Raw genomic sequence first — 21,058 nt, forward strand, 5'->3', positions numbered from 1 at the left:
ATAAAAATATTGTAGCATCTGCTACATGCAATGTATAGGACACATTTTCGGAAATTGTCGTTATTGAAATGTTTTATGTAATTTTCATATTTTATGTGTAGTCTGCAAATCAAGTATGCAAATTACTTGGGTCATGTGGATGGGGTAGTTTATAGTTTTTCCTAACATGAATCAAAATTGATCATACTTGGTTTGAAACAGTATAGTATAAATACTTAATCTCATCTGCTCACGGGAGATTAATGAATACTGCATGTTGTGTAGTTTGGTAACATGTACAGAAGTTTATTTTACAAGTCACCGTGACTCGACAAATTCCTGGTTTACTACGGGCATGGGATTGGTTGAGAGACCCGGTGATTCAGAAGCGTCCAATAACGTGTCCAATAGCGTTGGAGCTGGGAAAGTCAATGCGCAGACTCTGGATTTATGCAGCGTTCATGTTCTAATCGGAAGCAGAAACTCGGAAATGTATTTTCTAACTGGTAGTTATACACGTGCCGCGTTGAACCAGTTAGCATGTCGGACATTTCCGAGTTTCCTACCTCAGACTAGTATGTGAACGCGGCATTAGGATTTGCTTGTCAGGTGTGAAAGTAAACAGAGAGGAAGAGGCGAGAAGTGTGCAGGAGAGCATGAGACGAAGGAACGTGAGAAGTATCGGTGGAGAAAGTTGTATGTGTGTGTAAATTGTGGCTGGAGATCGGAGGTGTCAGGTGAGAGAAAGGCAGGTTGCCAGGGTAACAGTAGTACAGAAAATGTCGTATGCTGAAACAGTGAAGAGAGTGGTAGCGGAAGATGGGTACAGGGTGCGGGATTCTGAGAGGATTCCTGTGACTATACCTGTGAGTAGGCAGAGACCAATAGAGAGGGATGGGAATAATGTGCTTCAGTAAGGTGGGTTTCTAAGCATTCATAGCCATTGTTGTTAACTACAGAAAATAGGTTGTGGTGGCTGCTGCAGAGAAGTGCTTGGGATTGACAGGTTTTACTGCAGATGATTTCCAGGGGGTGTTGTGTGGTAGTGTTCTGTCCTCCCAGAGGAGGAGTAGGATTAGATAGGGTTAAATAGTGGAATTGGGTGGTGTTTGTTTTTTGTTGTTGTGAGGGATAATTGTTGGCTGCAGGGTAATTTTTATTTTTCACAATTTTGTATTACCGGACGTTAATGTAGGTGGGCCGTGTCACTCAATTACAGTAGTAGTAGAAGAGGCGAAGCGAGATGTTTTAGGAGTCGACTCGACTCCGAAAACCTGCTGAAATGGCTGCAAATACACAACCTTGTCCTACTAGTAGTTGGTGGGCCGAAGCCGAAAATAGTGAAGTTGATCTATCCCTGTCGAGGGAGGAGGAGCAGATTTCTTTGGTTTTTGACAGTAAAACATTCTTATTTGTTGGAACACTGTCTTCGGGCAAATTTGCCGAAATGTTAAACTTGGAACCAATCAGAACTCCCGTACGTACCCCTCGTGATATAAGCAGGACATTGGCTGCATACATCTACAACGTATATGCAGCCTCTATTGAAAACGCAAGCTACTGTCTGATGAAGACGAACATATCTAGCTCCCAAAGACTGAAATAAGAATTTTTGTTAAAAAAATTCTCCAAAATTTCATGGTATTTCTCCCCAATTTCGTGGTATCCAATGTCTACTGTCTTGTCTCATCGCTGAAACTCCCGTACAGACACGGGAGAGGCGAAGGTCGAGAGCCATGCCGCACTGCTTCTTGACACAACACACATCCAACCCAGAAGCCAGCTGCACCAATGTGTAGGAGGAAACACGTATACCTAGCAACCTGGTCAGCGTGTACTGCGCCCGGCCCGCCACAGGAGTCGCTAGTGCGCGATGAGACAAGGACATCGCTGCCGGCCAAACCCTCCCTAACCCGGACGACACTGGGCCAATTATGCGCTGCCCCATGGGCCTCCCGCTCGTGGCCGGCTGCGGCAGAGCCTGGGCTCGAACCCAGAATCTCTGGTGGCACAGCTAGCACTGCGCCACCCGGGAGGCCAGACTGAAATAAGATTAACAGGTGTCACGACTTGGACTCAATTTGTTAGAAAATAAAAATAACTTGAGCTCAACTTTTTTTTTTGTGCCAATGAATTGATAAATTGCCAAATACGTCTTGTAATTAAATGTCTGCATAGGTTACGGGTCATGGTTTTTAAGCATTTGATATGCATTATTACTTTGACTTTCTCCGAACTGAAGGCCATCTATTCCTAGACGTGAAATATCTTCACGCCCAGAAGAGCCTCCAGGCTTCCTTCATGAAGTTCAAGTTTGAATGAGGGAAAAAAATGATTTCAGGGGCAGTTTGGAAAAACTGATCCCTTCCAAATCATCCACTGGAAAAACTGACATACTGGGGGAGTAATTACAGCACATAACCAAAGTTAGTAATGCTATAGTAATACTAGTCCTAAACCCTATTTGCACAGGACAACAAAATAAAATGTGTACTGTATGACAGAGTGATAGACCGTTTGTCACTGTATTAGACTAAGCAGAGGTGATTTGATGAGGTTGAAATGTTGAAGTTGAAATGGTGCTGGAATAGTGGAGGCAGCTCCTGTTTCCTTTGCAACTTGCGGTAACTCTGTCGTTTAGTGGTCCGAAACATTAACTTGCTTGACCATGCTGTAGGTCATGTCTGTTACTGTACATGCAATATGCTTTCTGGACTTCACTGTACAGAGGTTGCTATCTGGCTTTGTGATAAAACAAAGGTGTGGTTGAATTTATTATTGTAACATGTACACTAAGAATCGGGAAGCAATTACAGGGAGTGAAATTAATAAATAAATGAAACATGGAACAAAACAAGAAACATGAGTAGCGTAAAGACATGAGACACAGGAACAGAAACAGAGTCAGTAATGCCTGAAGAAAGAGCCAAGGGGAGTGACAGATGTAGGGGAGGTAATCAGGAAGGAATTGTCCGTAGAGCTCCGAGACAGGATTGTGTCAAGGCACAGATCTGGGGAAGGGTACCAACAAATGTCTGCAGCATTGAAGGTCCCCAAGAACATAATGGCCTCCATCATTATTAAATGGAATAAGTTTGGAACCACCAAGACTCTTCCTAAAGCTGGTTGCCCGGCCAACTGAGTAATCGGGGGGGGGGGGGGGGGGGGTCAGGAAGGTGCCAAGAACCCGATGACAGAGTTCCTCTGTGGAGATGGGAGAAGGACAACAATCTCTGCAGCACTCCACCTATCAGGCCTTTATGGTAGAATGACCAGACGGAAGACCCTTCTCAGTAAAAGGCACATGAGGGCCTGCATGGAGTTTGTCAAAAGGCACCTAAAGGACTCTCAGACCATGAGAAACATGAATATCTGATGAAACCAAGATTTTTAACTTTTTGGCCTGAATGCCAAGCGTCACGTCTGGAGGAAACCTCGCACCATCTCTACTGTGAAGCATGGTGGTGGCAGCATCATGCTCTGGGGATGTTTTTCAGTGGCAGGGACTGGGAGACTAGTCAGGATCGAAGGAAAGATAAAAGGAGCAAAGTACAGAGAGATACTCGATGAAAACCTGCTCCAGGGCGCTCCGGACCTCAGACTGGGACGAAGGTTAACCTTCCAACAGTACAACGACCCTAAGCACTTCTAAAACTCAGGATTGGCTTCGGGACAAGTTTCTGAATGTCCTTGAGTGGCCCTGCCAGAGCCCGGACTTGAACCCGATCGAACATTTCTGGAGAGAACTGAAAATAGCTGTGCAACGACACTCCCCATCCAACTTGACAGAGCTTGAGAGGATCTGCAGAGAACAATGGGAGAAACTCCCAAAATAAAGGTGTGCCAAACATGTAGCGTCATACCCAAGAAGACTTGAGACTGTAATCGCTGCCAAAGGTGCTTCAACAAAGCACTGAGTAAAGGGTCTGAATACTTACATAACTGTGATATCTTTTTTTATATATACATTTGCAAAAAATCAAAAACGTGTTTGTCATTATGGGGTATTGTGTGTAGATTAATACAAATATAATACATTTTAGAATAAGGCTGTAACAAAATGTGGAAAAATTCAAGGGGTCTGAATACTCTCCGAATGCACTGTATGTCTAAAGACAGCTGTAACATCGCACTACCTTCAATACATATGGGGTGAAGATATATTCTGCCAAATTAATTACAATATTTGTGAGAAGAAAAAGCCTACAGATAGATCATACTTTCCATCCAATCCTGCAACCTCCGTTGCATACAGGTAGGCCATATGATCCTGCTTGCTCTTGACTCCAGAGAAGTAACGATGTGACATGATATTCCTAGTTGTTAATTACTGCTAACATGAATGACTTTGACTTTAAAATGCATGTGTAAAACGCGGTTTATTTCTGTACTTACGTTTTGAAAATGCATCACCGTTTATGGCTGTAATGGCAGGCTACATTTGCGCGGGGATTGTGCATGCGTGTTCGCCCGGTGTGCATGTGTATGCTGCAGGGGTCGCAAGCTTTGAACCACTCCTTGTTGGGGGTCAAGGGTCAAAAAGTTTGAAAACCGGCGCAATGTGCGACTGACGTGTTTTCCATTTGCTCCCGCATTATTCTTAAAGTTTATGTGCATTTTACAGCAAAACCATATTTATTTTCAAATATTAGTTTGGTGATCCTTTTCTGTAATACCCAAGACTACTTTGCTTTCAAATGTCTGCATGTCGACGAAACATAAGGCCAAAAACATGACTTTGAGAAAACCCGGCCTACAAGACACATTTTTATCACCGCCCTCTCCTGAGTCTGAGGGCCTAGACACTCGCACTTTACCCAGGGGTGTGGCTTTGCCTGGTGGCGCTGAAATGAAAAATCTCGAGGCCATCAATCTACCACGCTCAGAGATAGTTGAAAGGAAAACAGAGGTAGTTGCTACGATTGAGGTCCGAATACAAGAGGTTTGTGATACTTTAAAAGCAGATTTAACTATCCTGTGAAACGAGACGGTGCCAGCTGTCACTCAAAACAACAGAGTTGCACACCATGATGATTGCAGCACTGGAGACCTCTGCTACCAGTGTCTCCAACCTGACTACCTCCTTGGAGGCTGACGTGAAACGCCTGGCTGCAGATCTGAAAAAGGTACAGGAGAGCTGTGTGAACGTTGAGGGATTTTCTCTCCGCAATAACTTGAGACTGGTATCGCTCCCAGAGTCAGCAGAAATGCCTCGCACCACAGATTTCATCTCCAGGCTGCTGAAAGATGTTCTCGCCATGGATGAGAAACCCCTGATTGATCGTGCCCACCGGTCACTGCGCCCAAAGCTCTGGGACAGTGAGAGGCCCCGTGACATCATTTTTCGAGTGCACTTTTTCCATGAGAAGATGGAGATTCTCAGACGAGCCCGCAATACCACTCTGAGCTATCAAATCAAACTTTATTTGTCACATGTGCCGAATACTACAAGTGTAGACCTTAGCGTGAAATGCTTACTTACAAGCCCTTAACCAACAGTGCAGTTCAAGAAGAGTTAAGCAAATATTTACCAAATAAACTAAAGTTAAAAACAATAAAAAGCAACACAATAACAAGGTTATATACATAGATAATAAACAGCGAGTAGCAGCAGTGTACAAAACAAATGGGGGGGGGGTCAATGTAATAGTCCGGTAGCCATTTAATTAATTGTTCAGCAGTCTTATGGCTTGGGAGTAGAAGCTGTTAAGGAGCCTTTTGGTCCTAGACTTGGCGCTCCGGTACCGCTTGCCGTGCAGTAGCAGAGAAAACAGTCTATGACTTGGGTGACTGGAGTCTTTGACAATTTTATGGGCTTTCCTCTATCACCGCCTATTACATAGGTCCTGGATGCCAGGAAGCTTGGCCCCAGTGATGTACTGGGCCATACGCACTACTCTCTGTAGCGCCTTACGGTCAGATGCCGAGCAGTTGCCATACCAGGCGGTGGTGCAACCGGTTAGGATGCTGTCGATGGTGCAGCTGTAGAACATTTTGAGGATCTGGGCATCCATGCCAAATCTTTTCAGTCTCCTGAGGGGGAAAAGATTTTGTCGTGCCCTCTTCACAACTGTCTTCGTGTGTTTGGAACATGATAGTTCGTTGGTGATGTGGACACCAAGGAACTCTCATCGTTGTCAGTGATCAGTACACGTCCTGGTAATCCATCTGGCCCCGTGGCTTTGTGAATGTTGACCTGTTTAAAGGTCTTGCTCACATCGGCTACCGATAGCGTTATCACACAGTCATCCAGAACAGCTGGTGCTATCGTGCATGATTCAGTTTTACTTGCCTCGAAGCGAGCATAAAAGGCATTTAGCTCGTCTGGTAGGTTCGCGTCACTGGGCTGCTCGCGTCTGGATTTCCCTTTGTAGTCCGTAATAGTTTTCAAGCCCTACCACATCCGATGAGCGTCAGAGCTGGTGTAGTAGGATTCAATCTTAATCCTGTATTGACTCTTTGCTTGTTTGATGGTTCGTCTGAGGGCATAGTGGGATTTCTTATAAGCGTCCAGATTAGTGTCCCGCTCCTTAAAAGCGGCAGCTCTAGCCTTTAGCTCGATGCGAATATTGCCTGTAATCCATGGATTCTGGTTGGGATATGTACGTACGGTCACTGTGGGGACGACGTTGTCGAGGCACTTATTGATGAAGCCGAAGACTGAGGTGGTATACTCCTCAGTGCCATTGGATGAATCCCGGAACATATTCCAGTCTGTGCTTGCAAAACAGTCCTGTAGCGTAGCATCTGCGTCATCTGACCACTTCCATATTGAGCGAGTCACAGGTACTTCCTGCTTTAGTTTTTGCTTGTAAGCAGGAATCAGGAGGATAGAATTATGGTCAGATTTGCCAAATGGAGGGCGGGGGAGAGTTTTGTATGCATCTCTGTGTGTGGAGTAAAGGTGGTCTAGAGTTTGTTTTCTTCTGGTTGCACATGTGAAAATTTGGTAAAACGGATTTAAGTTTGCCTGCATTAAAGTTGCCGGCCACTAGGAGCGCCGCTTCTGGGTGAGCATTTTCTTGTTTGCTTTAGGCCTTATAGAGTTGATTGGGTGCGGTCTTAGTGCCAGTGGTGGGAAATAGACCGCTAAGAATAATACAGATGAGAACTCTCTTGGTAGATAGTGTGGTCTACCGCTTATCATAAGGTACTCTACCTCAAGCAAGCAATACCTCGAGACTTCTTTAATATTAGACATCGCGCACCAGCTGTTATTGACAAAAAGACACACCCCCACCCCTCGTCTTACCAGACTTAGCATCTCTGTTCTGCCGGTGCATGGAAAAATCCCGCCAGCTCTATATTATCCGTGTCGTCGTTCAGCCACAACTCACTGAAACATAAGATATTACAGTTCTTAATGCCCCGTTGGTAGGATAATCGTAATCGTAGGTCCAAAATTAGATTTTCCAATGTCTGCATGTTAGCAAGTAGAACGGATGGCAGTGGGAGTTTACTCGCTAGCCTACGGATTCTCAGAAGGCAGCCCGATCTGCGTCCTCTTTTCCTTTGTCTTTTCTTCACGTGAATGAAGGGGATTTGGGCCTGTTTCTGGGAGAGCAGTATATCCTTCTCGTTGGACTCGTTAAAGGAAAAAGTTTCTTCCAGTTCGTGGTGAGTAATCACTGTTCTAATGTCCAGAAGTTATTTTTGGTCAAAAGAGACAGCAACATTATCTTACCGCATTTGCACACACTGTTGATAGACTTTTTCTACTGTATTATTGACTGCATGTTTGTTTATTCCATGTGTAACTCTGTGTTGTTGTATGTGTCGAACTGCTTTGCTTTATCTTCGCCAGGTCGCAGTTGTAAATGAGAACTTGTTCTCAACTAGCCTACCTGGTTAAATAAAGGTCAAATAGATAAATAAAAACATATGCAAAAATAAGTTACAAACAAAGCAAAAAAACTAACAAAATAGCACAATTGGTCAGGAGCATGTAAAACGTCAGCCATCCTCTTCGGCGCCATCTTAATATGCCAATGACAGAGTTTCTCTATCAACCAGGACTACTCCCCCACTGTGTCGAGGCAGCGCGCAGCTTTCGGGCCGACCAAACAACTACCACGGGACCATCCAGCTGTGAAGTACAGAATGCGATTCTCGGCCCATCTATGGCTTTCTCATAATGGAAAAGATTTGACCTTTGATTCTCCGGAGGAGACTATGGCTCACATTCATCTCACATCAAGAAGTCTTGAACTTGCTCATAGATCAGCAACTGTTGCTTCCTAACTGTGGATAGTAAGTAAGTAGTAGCCCACCTGTGGTATAACTATGTTTAGTTATAACTGTACTGTTCCTGTAAAGTTCGGGAGTTGGCGAACCCAGGTGAGCTACTACTCACGCTTATTTGATGTGATCGAATGTTTTGATCATCTAGTGTCCTTGCCTTAAAAGCATTCAGTCATTTTTATTTCATTTTATTAAGGTTTTACGTAATTCCTTTATTTCTATGCTGTCTCAATGACCTATTCAGTATGTTTACATATTATCTCATTGACTTTTGGTTATTTGTTTACCACATCCATTTGTCTCGACCCAGTAAACAGTAAATGTTCTGAGGCTACATGTTTTTGGGGGTCTTTACTTCAATGTTGAAGGCTTTGAACATAATTTATACCCAGCAAACGTTCAATGTTGCACAGATGTAGTTTTGTGGTCTTGGCTGTACATTGTCACATCGTCCAACTAGATTTTTTTTCTGGGGATGTTTTACTACAATTTGCTTACTTCAAATGAGAGTTTTTTGGCTGAGAGCCTTAGTACATTTTATTTATTTTCTCTCTCAATACCTGTTATAAGACTGGGAATATAATTTTATACATTTGGTGCTTTTAAAATTTTGTTTGGACATGGGATTCACTTTTCTTTTTTTTTTTTGCTGCTTGATTCATTAACGCAGAACGCTACTTTAAGTGGCGGGACTGTGGGTTTGGGTTTAACACCACACTCTCACACACATACTGTGTGAAGAAAACATGTTTGTACCTCATTTGGGGAGGTATTGTCTGGGGTGGGGAGAGGAAGGAGTTCGAATTGTTCAGTTCAAATGTTGTCATTCTGTCTTAGTTTTTTTCCTGTACTTTTTCCAAGTATTTTATACCGTACATTATTACTCTGAGTAATAAGTTATCCTGGGGTTTTTGGCTATTCATTGTTTTTCCACTCTATGCTCTAATGACAGGGTTGTATAACGGGAGTGCTCAGGGTGGCCGAAATAATACCATCAAGTACAATTCATGGAACATCAAATGGGCTAACAAGAGGGTGCTGACACATTTTAAAGGGTTTGAACGCAAATTTAGCAAGAGGCTTTCTTGAGGACTGGTGAGCACTTTAAGATTCACAGGGACTGGGTTGGTCAACTGTGTCACTCAGACTTTCATAGTAAATCCAAGGGTGCTGCCATTTTGGTTGATAAATCTACTCCCTTTGTAGCTTTTGAGGTTACTGCTGATCCTAAGGGACAGTACGTCATAGTAACTGTTAAACTTTTCTACCCCTCTAGTTTTGGCTAGTGTTTATGCCCCCAATTGGGATGACACACGTTTAATTTCTACCTTTTTATTTGCTATATCCAATGTAGATTCCCATTTGTTGATTTTAGGGGGGGATTTCAACTGTACAATATCCCCAGTTCTTGACAAGTCCTCACAAAGAACTACAGGCCCATCTAAATGTGCCCTACTCATTCAATCTTTTATTCAGAAATATGCTATGTGTGAGGCCTGGCGTTTCCTAGACAGTATTCCTTTTTTTTCTCACGTTCATCAAACACTCCCGCATTGATTACTTCTTTTTGGACAAAAAACGCCTGCCTGTACTTTTGAGAGTATTGTCATTTCTGACCATTCACCATTAGTGCTTGAACTAGAGTTTCCCCAGAAACCTCCTATGTGTTATCAATGGCGTCTTAACTCCATTTTATTCTCAGATAAGGAGTTTGTCAATTTCATTTCTTCTGAAATCGCCTTATTCCTAGAAATTAATTCAACCGCAGGTATGTCCTGCTCTTCCATATTGGAGTCCTTCAAAGCATACCTACGTTGCCAAATTATTTATTATACAACCAATAAAAACAAAGCTCGCTCTCAGCGGCTTCGAGACCTGAGCAAAGCCATAGCTACATTGGATGAGAAGTATGCCACAAATCCTTCCTCTGATCTATATAAAGAACGCCAGCTACTCCGATCTGAATTTGACGAGCTCTCTACCAGACAAGCTGAACAATTACTCTTATGTGGTCGATACAGAGTGTATGAGCAAGGCGACAATGCCAGTAAACTACTTGCACATCAGATCTGTAAATCTGAGGCCTCACGTTTAATCCCACAAATAAGGACCTGTCTGGTGCTACCATAGTTATACATACAGAGATCATGGATCAATTCAAACAATTTTACTCTGAGTTATACACCTCCGAATCTCCTCAAGACCCTTTGTTGATCGATTCGTCTGAACATGCCTTCAATTGATACAGACTCCCATGACGGTTTAGAAGAAGAATTTACACATGGAGATTGCAACTACAGTATCTGCAATGAAAATGTTTTCCGGTCTGCTTTGCCCATTCCTGTCTTGATTATTTGCAGAGTGCCTTAATACATCAAAGCTACCGCCTAGTCTTTATCAGTATTATCATTTCATTACTATTAAAGAAAAACAGATCCCCTGGAATGTGGATCTTATCACATCCTGGAATGTGGATCTTATCATCATCTCACTTTTACACTGCAACTACAAAATCCTAGCCAAGCTCTTAGCCATCCGTATTGAAGGCTCGCTGCACCAAGTAATACACTCTGACCAGACTGGCTTTATACGAAATAGGCATTTGTTTTTCAATATTAGACGCCTTATGAATATACTGTACTCCCCAGCGTCGGGGGAACCCGGAGGTGGTGGTCGCGCTCGATGCGGAAAAAGCTTTTGACCGCTTTGAAGATTTGGCTTTGGTCCCAAATTCATTGCTTGGATAAAGATGATTTATTTCTCAACCATTGCTTCAGTACGGACTAATAACTTGTCCTCTGACTATTTTCCCTTGCACTGTGGATCCAGACAAGGCTGTTTTTTTTGTAATCGAGCCCCTCAACGTCGTATTGCGCATTAATAATGCGATTCAAGGTATACTCAGGACAGGCTTAGATCAGAAAGTCTCGCTATATGCTGACGACCTTTTGTTTATCTCCAACCCTGATACCTCATTACCACGCCTTATCTATTCTTAAACAGTTGATTTGCTGTACAGCTTTTGGATCGGGTTCAGCGCGAACTGAAAATTGTAGGGAGAGAGGATTGCCATAAATTAATATGCAGCTCCAAATTATTTTTGAATATGTTGATCAAGAACATGAACATTTTACTTTGCAAGCTCACCAGCAATGCAGCATAAAGCAACAATTACTAGCATAGGACTGCTGGTCTTTTGGTAAGTCAAAATTGCTTGAAATGTATCATTAAGGCCGACTTATGAAACTTGCATTTGGAATTTGTTAAAATTAATTACATAACCAAAATGTGTTGTAGACAAAATAATGAAAAGCTCTATCTGGTAGCCTCAATTAATAGACAAAGATTTGTAGTTTAACAAGTCATTGCCTGTATAGATTTTTTATACTTGACTTAACTTGTGGCCTGACTTAACTTGCTCTTAGAATGCAAGACCTGGACGTGACTGGAGACTCGACCCATTCTACTGGAGACTCGACCCATTCTACTGGAGACTCGACCCATTCTACTTGGGACTCGACTTGAGACTTAGAACTTGCTTGTGACTCAAATAATTTGACTCGAAAACCGATATGGTACCGAGTGCACTTAAAATATGCAGCATGCAATACGAATTGTCTTGATCGTATGAAGAGGTACTCCGTTAGCCATTTAGCCAATTTATTGAAAGTGAGGCCAATGTTAGTTTGACTAGCCTAGCCAGCTACTGTGTAAATGTCAAGTTGCGTTTTATTAGCTAGCTATCTCTGTCAGTGAATAAAACATTTTTAATCATGTTTTGGCATGATTGTCTAATTTTAAGTAACTAGCTGCAGGCTTAAAGAAACATTCAATGATATACTTTGCATAGAACCCGAATAAAAGTATGTTGATAAATGTGTCATATGCTAAAATTGAGGTTTAAAAACGAAAGCTGCATATGCATATTAGCCAATACATATGGCATAGCCTACACAAATAACATACCTTGCAATACAATCTTAACAGTTGTACAATGTACTCTGCAATATGAACCAGAGTTTGATTTCTAAACCAGATCAGTTTTCAAATACCATCTGCCAAATACCATGGTGGACATCCATAGGAATATAAGGTATGGAGACTGATAAAGACCCTGTAGGATTATAGAAAAAGCAGTTGGGAAATTAATGTTTGAGTTTCAAATACTAAATGTTCAGTGAACGCCAGTGTTGGAGCCAATTTGGGTTGATCTTATATTATGGTAATATTTGGGAAATTACACTCCAGACCACTAGGTACAGATGAATGGTGGCGGTAAACACACATCAGGGGATCTATAAACACCAGTGGAGGCTGCTGAGGGGTGAACAGCTCATAATACTGGCCGGAACCGAGCAAATAGAATGGCAAACACCTGGAAACCATGTGTTTGATACCATTCCACTGATTCCCCTCCAGTCATTACCACAAGCCCGTTCTCCCCAAATAAGGTGCCACCAACCAACTGTGATGAACACAGGTGTTTGAACATATGGCGTGTGCATGGATGGTGGGAGAGCTCACGGTTCTTACCGCAATCAAACAAAGGTAAGAAAACGCAAGGAACTCCAAACAAGATACAAAGGATTGCTACAGTCAACTCTACGGATCAAGATTCATTAATTCAAGGTAACCCCTATTACTAGTTTGAAGCGCGTAAAGAAGTCTAACTACTACCATCCACTCACCTGACTACTTAGAAATCTTAGATTTAGCCTAAGCAAATTGTCATAACTGAGTATATTTAGGTGGTTTACATGATTCACTTTTCTACTAACCTAAAAGTTGACAGTGCCAAAATCTTGTCAATCCATTCATTATTCTACTAAATATGACTTAAGTGTGAGACATGTTTTCCATAATGTACATTTCATGCATATACAGTACATTCGAACAAAGAACACCATCTAATAGTGTTTCAGCATTTGAGTGCAGAGACAAGTAGCAAAAGGTGTCTCAGGCAGTATTTGAAGTATCTAAATATAGTGTAACCTACCAACCAAGTGCCGTGGAGGGCACAAATTTACAATGCTGTAGTCCAGAAATTAGAGCTTTTCCAGCTATGCCAAAAGCCTGGGCTTCTGATGGAGACTGTAGAACTGCTGTTGCATGCATTCAAATCAAAGTGTATTTGTCACGTGCGCTGAATACAACAGGTGCCAAGGGAAGCCAGGCTTCCCCAAAGAAATTGACCAAGGATTTTTTATTTATTTATATTTTATCTTTCGTCTCTGTGTTCCATAATTTTCCTTCAATCCGCAAGGCTGAATGTCTCTCATCGGAAAAAGAATCAGAGTTTGTGAAACAGCGCGTCTCTGTATGTGTAGCCCATCTGACGCTGTCTGGTCAAAAAGTTTAATTTCAGTTGAATTGTTGAAGATGACAGATGAAAGGTTGAAGATGTAAGGATGGGATGGTTAACTAAGAAACACGCATACATGGTAGTGATTTTCTATAAACCAAATACAGATAAACAAATGCTCATGAATCTCAATAACATTAAAAAGTTAGTGAACAAACATACACATGTTTGCCTAAAGGAAATGCATAAAGCAAACAAATTGATCAATACAGTGAATGTTCTCAATCAAATTATAGTATAAATTTAAGAAATAAGAACAAACTTTGTCATAAATGCATCCAAAATACACAAAGAAAGGGCTACAAGACAGAAGGTGTCTTGTAACAAAACACTTACAAACTGAAATGGTAAGGTCTGCCACACTGATTATTGACAGGTGTGGGTATTTAAAGGTGGTGAAGGAGCTGGAGTCCAGCCTCTGCTGGAGAGGGTTTGGCCAGGGGATGGTGGTTGGTGATAGTCTCAGGGTAGAGGCAATTTGACCACAGCTGCCCCAAATATGGAAACATATTTCCCTCCTCTAAGAATAGCCATTTCCATCTTCATCCTTCATGGCTGGTGTAGGCGGAGATGGGAAGAAGGTAGGTCCGACATTGTGGTGACATGGGGCTTGGCTTTCCATTCCCTGCACTTGAGGCAGGAATGTTGGTGTTGACGCACAGCTTGACGTCCCTTCAGAACCCAGAAATGGTGGTGGATGTCAGCAAACACCATATCGGCACCAGGATGGAGAAGCTTGTCATAGTGATTGATGAGGAGCCAAGCGATTGGGTTATTCGGATCCAGCACTACTGGGTGCACCAAGTCTGGTTTAAGAGTCTCAGCTCTCCGAAGCCTGCCCCCAACTCAAAGGAGACCTGTAGACTTGTCCAATTCAGGAGAGAGGTTTTGGAGGTGGCTTTTCAAGGGGGCCACTTTACCACTTTCCAGCGAATGGAGGTCTTCTGGGATGGAAGTTCTCTGGGAGGGCTGGAGGTGCAGGATCTCACATTAAATGGTCAGTAGCTGGAGAACCAGGGTTTTGAGAGTGAGTTTGGTTGATGGACCGGTAAGTGGCTTCAATCAGTTCCTTCCAGGTATTGAAGTGACTTGCATCTGGCAGCGGAAGCATAGCTTCCTGGGGGACTTGGGTAAGTGGTTTCCTCAACTCTGATAATTGCTCCTGTGGTGCTATGGGATGGGGGATGGGGGGGCTGCTGGTTTTCTATCCTGAGAAATGCCACTGACCCATAAGCATGCTCTGAGGAATCATAGAACACATGCAACTCTTTGGAAAGTGACTCTATGGGATGTACACTGGGGCTATAGCATCTGGATCTCGACTAAGTCAGGGAGCTCACATTCCCACTCAGTCCAGGCCTGATGGATAGTGCTCTCTGGGGGGGATTGGGTCATCCTACTCTGTTATTCATCCACAGTCGCTGTAGCAGGACTTTACCTTGGGCGGTGAAGGTTGATATGAAACACAGCGGGTCGTACTGATTTGCCAAGACTTTGTACATATTTGTAGTGGGATTGTTAGAGAAGGGTAAAGATTTTAGTTCGGGAGCCAGGCAGGTATTAACTCTGCCGATATGAAAAGAGAAGGATAGGGATACTGCTACCAGACACATCAGCAGAGGAGACTGCCTAGAATAGTGCCTGTTTGCTAGATAGCCACTGGAGAGAAAGGATAAGAGACACCATATAACCACAAGTCACAGCACAGGGGTATCCCAACCAATAATACCTCATACAGTAATAATAAATAGATCAACTCAGAGGCAATTTCATAGAGGCACCAGACAATAACGAACCAAGTTATCAGATGATTTGCAAATTTCTGTATTCCTTACATAGAGTGAAAAGGGAGTTAGGTACATTAATGTGTGAGTGTGTAGTTCAAAACAAAAAAGGACTTTAAAAATGCCCCCAAAGTCTCATTGGCCAATACAAAATAAATCAATCCAAAAATATAACAAGCAATATACTCAAACCCACACCCCCTTTAATGCAAATGTCAATACCAGTGCATTTACAGTTCCCATCTGCACTGAACAGAAAAAAGTCAGCTCCAGTGTAATGCACTAGAGAGAGAGGGCTATGGTTGTTGCTTGTGAACTTCCGGCTTGCAGCATATTTACTTCCTCCTACCTGACAGCTGGTGTGCTCTTAAAGTGGCAGCACGGTGAAGGCTCCGTGCAGGATTTTGCCACACAATAATCAGGGTAAGGCTCTTCTACTCAACTGGTCAGTGCTTGTAGCCCAGTCTATCCGATGGCCAGTGTCAACTCAGGCCCAGGGTACCCTGTCTTGGTTTTGTTCGGTCATGACAACCAGAGTTTGCCGCTTTCAGATCGTGCTTCAGGAGGTAGGTGGTCAACTCCAGATAAACGGTTGCTGGCCCACTGCTGTATTTCAGACCCCCTTGAAGCTAGCAGTTGTCGCATTCTGACCAGTAGTTGTTTGGACTCCTGGATGGTGGGAAGGCTTTGTAGACAGTTCAAATCAAATCAAAGTTTATTTGTCACGTGCGCCGACTACAACAGCTGTAGACCTTACAGTGAAATGCTTACTTACACGCTCTAACCAATAGTGGGAAAAAAAAGGTGTGTGCGTAGGTAAGTAAAGAAATAAAACGACAGTAAAAAGACATTTGAAAATAACAGTAGCAAGGCTATATACAGACATTGGTTAGTCAGGCTTATTGAGGTAGTATGTACATGTAGGTATGGTTAAAGTGACTATGCATATATGATGAACAGAGAGTAGCAGTAGCGTAAAAAGAGGGGTTGGCGGGTGGTGGGACACAATGCAGATAGTCCGGTTAGCCAATGTGCGGCAGCATTGGTTGGTCGGGCCAATTGAGGTAGTATGTACATTAATGTATATTTAAAGTGACTATGCATGTAAGATAAACAGAGAGTAGCAGGGGGGGCAGGGGGAGGGCACACAATGCAAATAGTCCGGGTAACCATTTGGTTACCTGTTCAGGAGTCTTATGGCTTGGGGGTAAAAACTGTTGAGGAGCCTTTTTGTCCAAGACTTGGCACTCTGGTACCGCTTGCCATGCGGTAGTAGAGAGAACAGTCTATGACTGGGGTGGCTGGGGTCTTTGACAATTTTCAGGGCCTTCCTCTGACACCGCCTGGTGTAGAGGTCCTGGATGGCAGGCAGCTTTGCCCCAGTGATGTACTGGGCCATACGCACTACCCTCTGAAGTGCCTTGCGGTCGGAGGCCGAGCAATTGCCGTACCAGGCAGTGATGCAACCAGTCAGGATGCTCTCGATGTTGCAGCTGTAGAACCTTTTGAGGATCTCAGGACCCATGCCAAATCTTTTTAGTTTCCTGAGGGGGAATAGGCTTTGTCGTGCGCTCTTCACTACTATTTTGGTGTGTTTGGACCATTCTAATGTTGTTGATGTGGACACCAAGGAATTTGAAGCTCTCAACCTGCTCCACTACAGCCCGTTGATGAGAATGGGGACGTGCTCCTTTTCCTGTAGTCCACAATCATCTCCTTAGTCTTGGTTACGTTGAGGGATAGGCTGTTATTCTGGCACCACCCGGCCAGGTCTCTGACCTCCTCCCTATAGGCTGTCTCGTCGTTGTCGGTGATCAGGCCTACCACTGTTGTGTTGTCAGCAAACTTAATGATGGTGTTGGAGTCGTGCCTGGCCATGCAGTCGTGGGTGAACAGGGAGTACAGGAGGGGACTGAGCACGCACCCCTGGGGAGCTCCAGTGTTGAGGATCAGCGTGGCAGATGTGTTGCTACCTACCCTCACCACCTGGGGGCGGCCCGTCAGGAAGTCCAGGATCCAGTTGCAGAGGGAAGTGTTTAGTCCCAGGTTCCTTAGCTTAGTGATGAGCTTTGAGGGTACTATGATGTTGAACGCTGAGCTGTAGTCAATGAATAGCATTCTCACATAGGTGTTCCTTTTGTCCAAGTGTGAAAGGGCAGTGTGGAGTGCAATAGAGATTGCATCATCTGTGGATCTGTTTGGGGGTTATGCAAATTGGAGTGGGTCTAGGGTTTCTGGGATAATGGTGTTGATGTGAGCCATTACCAGCCTTTCAAAGCACTTCATGGCTATGGACGTGAGTGCTATGGGTCTGTAGTCATTTAGGCAGGTTGCCTTTGTGTTTTTGGGCACAGGGACTATGGTGGTCTCCTTGAAGCATGTTGGTATTACAGACTCAATCAGGGACATGTTGAAAATGTCAGTGAAGACACCTGCCAGTTGGTCAGCACATGCCCGGAGCATACGTCCTGGTAATCCATCTGGCCTCGCAGCCTTGTGAATGTTGACCTGTTTAAAGGTCTTACTCACGTCGGCTACGGAGAGCGTGATCACACAGTCGTCCGGAACAGTTATCTACATAGGAGTATAGTACTGAGTTATGGATGTCTTTGTCCAGCACGTTTCTGCAATGTATATGTGGCACAACATGGACTGCAGGTGGTGCCAAAGGGTAAGACTTGCCACTCATGAACATCTGGGTTTTTTTCCTTCTCATTCCCCTCCACAGGAATCTCAGGAGAGAGCGGTCTTTGGGAGGCAGTCGTACCTGGTGAAACATGGACTCGATGTCACCACTGATGGCGACGCCATTCTGGCGGAATCAGAGGAGCACACTGAGCAAGGATGGTCCCAGGGTGGGTCCAGGGAGGAGGTGTCCATTCTGGGATTCTCCTTGGTACAGGAAGGAGTAATTGAACATCATGATGATGAGGGATTTACCAGAAGTCTTTGTTGGGGTCCATCTACTTGATCTGTGTTGAGATGGCAATGTAGCCAGCATTGAGATGGCAATGTAACCAGCATTGACCAACTTCATTACCTTTTGGTTGTAGATGGTAGCCAACTCAGGTTTGCATTCGAATTGCCTCTCTGTACGTCAGATGATAGGTATGACTGTTACCTCGGGGGCATGGATTTGGGGTGCCATATTAATGTGAAGGAGGGGTGTTGAGTAGTGATCAACCCCATTAATGGAGTCTAGTAAGCACATGGCTTCTGTATCTTGCTTGGATCAAGTGCTCCCATTCCAGGATGAGAAGTTAATCACATCAATTTGCCACCAGTGAGCGGATTCGAAGGGCAAAGCTACTGAAAGCTCTTGCTTGAATCACCTGGGAAGATTCTGAATGGTTGCCATCTCTCTCAGGACTAGGTGGTGGGGTTGGCCATACTTCTGGTCCAGTGCTGAGGAGTTTGGCTGGGGGTCATTAGCATAAGCCAGGGCCATGTGGCAGGCAGAGACCAAGTGCAGGTGATCCAAGAGGATGTGGTACTTGTACTTCTCCGTTTCCTCCTCTGGCAGTAGGTTTGTGAGGGCCATTCTTAACGTTGCAAACTCTTCAGGATCTTCGTGAATGAAGTTGGGGAAGGAATGTTCCTCTATCAGGGATGAATACCTGGGTCTCTCTTTGGAGCCACTTGTGGGGAGTGAATTTGTACTACTGGGACTAGCCACTGGTCGGACCATTGGTAGTAGTGAGCAGTAGGCACGTCGAATGCTTGTGAAACTGGTAAAGCTGGTTGGGGTCTACCATACTGCTGAAGGGAAGAAGCTGAAGGGTAGCACACTGGGGGGTTCACCTGAGGTCTCTCTGGGTTCAGGACGTTCTGGGTTTGAGAGGTGGGGACGTTTCGAGATTCGTGCGCTGGGTAACGAGGCTGACTTGGTGTAGGACTTGCATAGGACGGGGTAGGATAAATCTCTGGGTGGAGGAGGCTGGTATTGATTGAAATAGACTTGAGGCTCTGGGTAGTATTGCGGTTGTTGGTGAAACTGCACAGTAGGTTGAGAGTTCAGAGTGCCCAGGAGGTCAATAGCGCATGGAAGGCCAGTACACATCAGGTAGGGATGGAGCTTGTGAGGATGCTGATTGTTCAGGCTGAGGGGTTGGTAGCATGTAACCTGTAGGGAGGGGAAGAGACTCCGGTTTACTCTGTGGGGGTCGGGGGGGGGGGGGGGGGGGATATGCTTCTTAATTAAAAAAAACTATGTGAAGCAAGCCATTACACTTCGTTAATATCATGGCATTGCATTATTATTATTCATGTTATTACTTGAATATGAATGAACAAATTAAGAAATGCCAGGCTGGAGAGGATACGTCACATTTTTGTATTGACAACATTAATGGAATCAAAATAAAGATCATGTATGCCTACCTTGTCTTTGTCTGTTGGCTTTTCTGCATATCATTTGTTATACAGGTCCTATTTCGACGCACAAAACCATTCAAGCAAAGTCTGATGGGTTTATTCGGATAATGTCACAAACCCTGCTGCTGCAGTCCTTCGTTGGCAGTGGCACTGACATATGTTCGTCAAAGAGAGGATGGCGTAATGAGAGAAATAAGGTACCCTAAGCTACTGAAAACAGGCCTTTTACAAGATTAAATCATGACAGGAGCATTTCATTCTTATTAAAGAGAGATGGAGTCCAGACATGATATTTTAGGAGATTTTCTGAATAGACATAGGCCCATGGAAAGAATAAGCAATCTCTCTCTCTCTCTCACACACACACTTCCGTAAAGCACCCGTCAATCATGTCAGATACAAGAGCAAATATTTATCCTTTGCTTAAAACTTATTTAAAAACCTAACTTAGGCTTTCCGAAATTAGGCTAAAAGATAATGAATTGACAAGGAAAGTATGAAGGGGACAGCTATGCTATAGTATGAAGCAAATACACGTAACATGTCCATAGACTTTTTATCGGTGGCGCCGATTATCGAGGGGGCGAGTGTTGGAAAGGCTTTTCAAATACTGTGAGGAACTATTATAATTTGAATGGATGTTAAAACAAATATTTACTTTGACTTACTGTGTTGAAGAAAAAAAATTGCTGGGAACTTTCCTACATTTGACATTTGTGAGAAGCAGGTCAGGTTTACTTTATTTACTAGCAAGTTAGCGAGCAATGAAAACATGCATTGTATAAAAGAAAGTACTCACATCAATGTTTTTACTAAAGTTCAATAGCATATAGGCACTACATACCTGCGCATCTTGGGATTAGCTGGTCAAGCATCAAAGGTCAATTGGAAAGAGGAGATGTAGAACATTTTAATAGACAAAGTTAGAAAAACAATTGCTTTATAATGATTAGTAAATACTCCCGCTATTAGGTAAAGTTTATCTTCATAAAATAAAGTTAATACAAATAAATCCTAAAATGAATGTAGGCCTATTTATATGGTTTGATGGTTATTTTATTTGATTGCTTTGGGATAGAAGCTGTTAAGAAGCCTTTTGGACCTAGATTGGTGCTCTGGTACCGCTTGCCATTTGGGAACAGAGAGAACAGTCTATGACTAGGGTGGCTGGAGTATTAGACCATTTTTAGAGCCTTCATTTGACACCGCCTGGTATAGAGGTCCTGGATGGCAGGAAGCTTGGCCCCAGTGATGTACTGGGCCGTACGCACTACCCTCTGTAGTGCCTTGCGGTTGGAGGCCGAGAAGTTGCCATACC

The 21,058-nt window shown here is 43.6% G+C and overlaps 1 long non-coding RNA gene across 1 annotated transcript; it reads left to right on the forward strand.

Annotated features, from left to right (window-relative positions):
- Positions 1–468: 468 nt before the first annotated feature.
- On the forward strand, positions 469–11,996 carry LOC106608860 (uncharacterized). The gene is made up of 4 exons (XR_001329598.3): positions 469–716; positions 7,517–7,596; positions 7,993–11,419; positions 11,646–11,996. It is a non-coding gene; the product is annotated as an uncharacterized LOC106608860 (long non-coding RNA).
- The last annotated feature ends 9,062 nt before the right edge of the window (positions 11,997–21,058 follow it).

The sequence above is a fragment of the Salmo salar genome, chromosome 07 (assembly GCF_965601325.2).
Source record: "Salmo salar chromosome 07, fSalSal1, whole genome shotgun sequence".
NCBI lineage: Eukaryota > Metazoa > Chordata > Actinopteri > Salmoniformes > Salmonidae > Salmo > Salmo salar.